Source organism: Oryx dammah, unplaced genomic scaffold (assembly GCF_014754425.2).
Source record: "Oryx dammah isolate SB20612 unplaced genomic scaffold, SCBI_Odam_1.1 HiC_scaffold_17, whole genome shotgun sequence".
NCBI lineage: Eukaryota > Metazoa > Chordata > Mammalia > Artiodactyla > Bovidae > Oryx > Oryx dammah.
The window spans coordinates 48,663,497-48,669,834 of NW_024070201.1; the positions used below are offsets into that span (position 1 = coordinate 48,663,497).

The 6,338-nt window shown below is 40.4% G+C and overlaps 2 pseudogenes; both read right to left on the reverse strand.

Moving 5' to 3' along the window:
• Positions 1-1,395: 1,395 nt before the first annotated feature.
• Positions 1,396-2,334, reverse strand: LOC120876702 (annotated as a pseudogene).
• Positions 2,335-4,698: 2,364 nt separating this feature from the next.
• LOC120875946 lies at positions 4,699-5,646 on the reverse strand (annotated as a pseudogene).
• Positions 5,647-6,338: the final 692 nt, after the last annotated feature.

Below are 6,338 nucleotides of genomic sequence, written 5' to 3' on the forward strand. Positions count from 1 at the left end.
AAATTTTCCAGGCAAGAATACTGGAGTGAGTTGCCATTCCCTTCTCCAGGAGATCTTCCCAACCCAGGAATCAAACCCAGGTCTCCTGCATTGCAGGCAGATTCTTTAACGTCTGAGCAACTAGGGAAGCTAGTAAGGGTGCAATAAATTTTGACATGCATTTCTGACAAAGTAAAAATTAATGGTAACTTCTCTAGAAGCAATTTTCCAATGTGCCAGATGAGTCTAAAATCTTGATATCCTTCCTTAAAGCTAAAATCATAAAAAGCTTGAGACTTCCCTGGTGGTCCAGTGGCTAAGACTCCACACCCCTAATGTGGGGGGCCTGAGTTTGCTCCCTGGTCAAGGAACTAGATGCCATATGTCACAACTAAGATATGAATATGTATGTAGTTATAGTTGTTACAATTTATATATATATATATATATATATACACACACACACACACACACAAATTCTGGATGATTATACACCAAAATGAACAACAAATTTCTCTGGGTAGTAGAATCATGTGCAAGTTTAATCTTCATCTTATTACTTTTCTATAGAATATTTATATAAAAGAAAATGTTTTCAAAAGAAGTATAAACAATATGGTCTCATGTTGTAGAGAAAGTAGTACTTCACCTTGAGATGAAGTAGTTGTAATGACCTCACTGGGTAGGTGACATCAAGCTGAGCCTTGAAAGATAAATGGTGTGAATTCATTAAAAGGTCAAGAAAAGTGGAGGACATTCCCGGCAAATGGATCATTTAGGAAAAATGTACCAAGACACCTGAAAACATGACTAAACATGGAGAAGTTAGAGATATGCAGTTCCTTGAGACAGACTCATAGATTGCATGAAAGTGACATGGAAATAGTTCCTGGTAAGGAATCCTGCATTTATTCTGTACCATTTTGAGGGGAGTGATCTTTGAGAAACAATCCCCAAAAGTCAAAAGTTAGAAGTATAGCACCTCTTTATGCCCATCATACTTTGAGTAAGCATATGAAGAAATGAAGGTTTTACATGAGTGTCCAGAGATGTGTGAGATGTCTTGAGACTTAACAGCCCAAGACAGAAAGCCTACTTTTTTTAATCTGATTGGGACTTAATATTACATTTGACTATTCCCAAAGTTGAATATTAATGAGTTAGAAATGACTGCCAGAGAACAACCTGTCCACTCCCAAATAATAAGATGTAAGTATCTCAGTCAATCCACAGGCACAGCTTTCAGACTGATTAGAGAAGTAAGGCTCACAGGCTCAAGTAAGTTGCTCCAGAGCCCATAACTCCAAGAGTCATTTTTCCTACTGACTCAGTACTAGTTCTCTTGTTCACTGCTGCTAAAGTACATCTCATGGAGGATCACAATTTCTGAGAAACCAGTATCTGTCATCCCCAAAGTCATTTCTGCTTATTAAACAACACATAAACCACTTGGTCTCATATCTGTTTTGTCTTGACTCCATAAATGATGGGATTAAGCATAGGTGGAGCAAGCATGCTGACGTTGGCCAGTAGGATGTGGATGTGTAGTGGGATGTCATGTCCAAAGCTCTGAGTGAGAACTGAGACTGTCCCAGGCCCATAAAAAAGGATGACGATGCAGACGTGGGAGCCACATGTGTTGAGAGCTTTGTGACGAGCCTCTTGGGAAGGGATGAGGAAGACAACACAGTGAATCAGAAAATAGGAAACAAAAATGAGGGAAATATCTAGGATCACTGTTAACATCAAGACAAAAAATCCATACCAGATGTTTACTTGGATGGCATCACAGGCATACTTGGCCAAGCCAATGTGTTCACAGAATGTATGTGGGAGGATGTTATTTCTGCAAAAATGCAGCCTCTTCAGAAGAAATACCATGGGGAAAATTATACAATGTGCTCTCGAGAAAACAGCCACACCAATTTTCCCTATCACAGAGTCGGTGAGTATTGTGGTATATCTCAGTGGGTAACACATTGCAATGTAGCTATCAAATGCCATAATTAGCAAGATGCCTGACTCAGAAATGAAGGAGAAATGCTGAAAGTAGAGTTGGGAAATGAAGCTATTAAGAGAGATTTTGCAACTGTTGTACCAGAAAATGGCCAATGCCTTGGATTCTGTGGTTGAGTCAAAGACAATGTCAACTGCAGCCAGCAGAGAAAAAGATACATAGGTTCATGGAGGCTGCTCTTGATGAGGATGATGAAGATGAGAGGACCATTTCCAAGGAGGGCTAAGATAGGAGATGCAGAAGGGGATGGAAATCCACATGTGTAGGTCTTCTTGGCCTGGAATGACCAGCAGATAGAAGACTATATGGTTAACATCAGTGTGATTGAAGCCATCCATTCCTAAGACAGGTTAATGTGGACTTATCCTGAATTTCTCCAATAGAGACAAAGAGAAATACAAGTTATATATGTTTCTCTAGGTTTTCTGCTTAATTATATAAATTCAGCTCAGTTCAGTCATTCAGTCATGTCCGACTCTTTGCGACCCCATGAATTGCAGCATGTCAGGCTTCCCTGTCCATCACCAACTCCCAGAGTTCACACAAACTCTTGTCCACAGGGTCAGTGATGCCATCCAGCCATCTCATCCTCTGTCATCCCCTTCTCCTCCTGCCCCCAAACCCTCCTACCATCAGAGTCTTTTCCAATGAGTCAACTCTTCACATCAGGTGGCCAAAGTATTGAAGTTTCAGCTTTAGCATCACTACTTCCAAAGAACACCCAGGACTGATCTCCTTTAGGATGGATTGGTTGGATATCCTTACAGTCCAAGGGAATCTCAAGAGTCTTCTCCAACAACACAGTTCAAAACATCAATTATTCGATGCTCAGCTTTCTTCACAGTCCAAATTTCACATCCATACATGACCAACGGAAAAACCTTAACCTTGACTAGACGGACCTTTGTTGGTAAAGTAATGCCTCCGCTTTTTAATATGCTATCTAGGTTGGTCATAACTTTCCTTCCAAGGAGTAAGCGTCTTTTAATTTCATGGCTGCAGTCACCATCTGCAGTGATTTTGGAGCCCCAAAAAATAAAGTCTGACACTGTTTCCGCTGTTTCCCCATCTATTTGCCATGAAGTGATGGGACTGGAACCATGATCTTCATTTTCTCGATGTTGAGCTTGAAGCCAACTTTTTCACTCTCCTCTTTCACTTTCATCAAGAGGCTTTTGAGTTCCTCTTCACTTTCTGCCATAAGGATGGTGTCATCTGCATATCTGAGGTGACTGATATTTCTCCCAGCAATCTTGATTCCAGCTTGTGTTTTTCCAGTCCAGCATTTCTCATGATGTACTCTGCATAGAAGTTAAATAAGCAGGGTGACAATATACAGCGTTGATGTACTCCTTTTCCTATTTGGAACCAGTCTGTTGTTCCATGTCCAGTTCTAACTGTTGCTTCTTGACCTGCATATAGGTTTCTCAAGAGGCAGGTCAGGTGGTCTGATATTCCCATCTCTTTCAGAATTTTCCACAGTTGATTGTGATCCACACAGTCAAAGGCTTTGGCATAGTCAATAAAGCAGAATTAGATGTATTTTCTGGAACTCCCTTGCTTTTTCCATGATCCAGCAGATGTTGGCAATTTGATCTCTGGTTCCTCTGCCTTTTCTAAAACCAGCTTGAACATCTGGAAGTTCACAGTTCACATACTGTTGAAGCCTGGCTTGGAGAATTTTTAGCTTATTTTATTAGCGTGTGAGATGAGTGCAATTGTGCAGTAGTTTGAACATTCTTTGGCGTTGCCTTTCTTTGGGATTGGAATGAAAACTGATCTTTTCCAGTCCTGTGGCCACTGCTGAGTTTTCCAAATTTGCTGGCATATTGAGTGCAGCACTTTTCACAGCATCATCTTTGAGGATTTGAAATAGCTCAACTGGAATTCCATCACCTCCATTAGCTTTGTTCATAGTGATGCTTTCTAAGGCCCACTTGACTTCACATTCCAGGATGTCTGGCTCTAGGTGGGTGATCATGCTAAGTCACTTCAGTCATGTCTGACTCTTTGCAACTCTATGAACTGTAGCCTTCCATCTCCTCTTCTATGGGATACTCCAGGCAAGAATGCTGGAGTGGGTTGCCATGTCTTCCTCCAGGGAGGGGATCTTCCCAACCTAGGGATCGAACCCACATCTCTTATGTCTTTGGCACTGTTAGGAAGGTTCTTTACCTCTAGCACCACCTGAAAAGCCCTATATCATATAGGAAAGTCCAAATGAACTTCTTAGCCAACCCAAGAATATTAGTAACTATAGTTAAAATGATATCTATTAGATCTCTAGAAGTTATTCATCCTACATAACTGGAAAATTGTGCTCTTTGTATGTGAATGTTCAGGGATGACACAAGATATCTCAAAGGATGATAACCTCAAGAAAAATAGTTGAAGAAATTAAAAGGCAAAACACAGTACTCATCCATCATCTAATCAATCTAGTGATGTGAAGGATACATGAGTTTGGAAACTCACAAGTTCTGGATTAAGTTTGCTCAGTCAAACATGACACACATTCTCTGTTGTTTTGACAGCAGAAAGTATAAATTCTGAAAACTTCCTGGTGAACTTCCACTGGAAATAGAATTCACTAAGCTATTTTCTAGTATCCAGTTTACCATATTGTTTCCACCCACCAATTCTATAGCTTGTGTCATCAATCAATACAAAAACTGAAAACTTTTTGTCCTCCAAAGTTATTTCTACTTTGGGAAAAATATGTGGGCCGTCTGCTGTTGGATTTGCTTCATCTTCTTCCCATAAATGATGGGGTTCAGCATAGGTGGAGCCAGAACCCAGACATTAGCCAACAAGATGTGAATATGAGGTGGAATGTGATGACCAAACCTCTGAGTCAGGGTTGTGAAGATGGCAGGTCCATAAAAGAGAAAGATGATGCAGACATGGGAGCCACACATGATGAGAGCTTTCTGACAAGCATCTTGGGAAGACATGTGGAAGACAGCATAGAGAATCAGCATGTAGGAAACAAAAATTAGCAGGGTATCTAAAACCACTGGTGACATTAGGACAAAGAGTCTAATACCAGATGTTCACTCAAATGTCATTACAAGTATATTTGGCCAAGCCAATGTGTTCACAATAGGTGTGTGGGATGACATTATTTTGGCAGAAAGTCAATCTTTTCCAAAGAAATACTATAGGGAAAATCATACAATAACCTCTCAGAAAGATGATAACACCAATTTTCCCAATCAATGTATGTGTAAGAATAATGGTGTATATCAGTGGGTAGCATATGGCAATGTAGTGGTCAAATACCATCACCAGCAAAATCCCTGACTCAAACATGAAAGTGCAATGGATGATGAAGAACTGACTGATGCAGCAATCCAGAGAGATCTCCCCAGCATGGAACCAGAAGATGGCCAAGGCCTGAGGGACTGTGCACATGGAGAGGACAGGTCCATTCCAGCCAGCATGCAGAGGAAGAGGAGGCTGCACTTTGTAACAATGATGAAGATGAGGAGGTTGTCCCCCAACAAAGCAAGGACATAGGAAATGAAGAAGGGGATGGAAATACACATGTGCTGGACCTCAAGGCCAGGGATGCCCAGCAAGCGGAAGACTGTGTGACTGACACCAGTGTGGTTTAAGGCAAGTGTATCTGGGGCAACTTTTAGAGACATCACCTCAAACTCACCGAGCAGACAGAAATGAAAATCCAGATTTTTCTGGAATATTCTTTGTGAAGTCACAAAGACTTTTGGCTTTGTGATAAAGACTTTTATCTCGCACACTCCATCTTCTGTGAACAAGCAAATAAGAAACATGAGAAGTCAGCAATATATGTTCTCTGTTTCAATGAGTAATAGTCTCATTAAAAGATATGCATATCCCCTGATAATCAAATAAAACATACTATTGTATATATTTCTCCTACAAACAGAGGATTATGAACATTAAGTGAAAATCATTATATGTATCTGGAAAGGTTGTAAGAAGAAGTTTCTTGAATTTGAACTTGAACTTCACCTTGGTGGTTAGTTTATTATAAGGAGAAGAATGAAAAAAAAGAGGAATGAATAGAGGAAAAGTGGGTATTCAGATAGAAGTATAACATATCCATGAACACAGCTTGTTCAGATCCAGGCGACTGTGCATAGAGGATACTTAAGAGAGCAGGATAGGAGGAAGTACTGGAGATTTGGCCTAATGGATGAATGTGAGATTTGAAATCTCTCATATACACTTGTGAATGGATTCAAGAGACATTTAAGGGGTAACATGACAGGGCCTGTGTGTCTGAGGTGAGGCATTCCTCTGGCTTATACTTTAGGAACCTAAGTTAAGATGTGGCTGAAATTAGAAAATAGGGCAT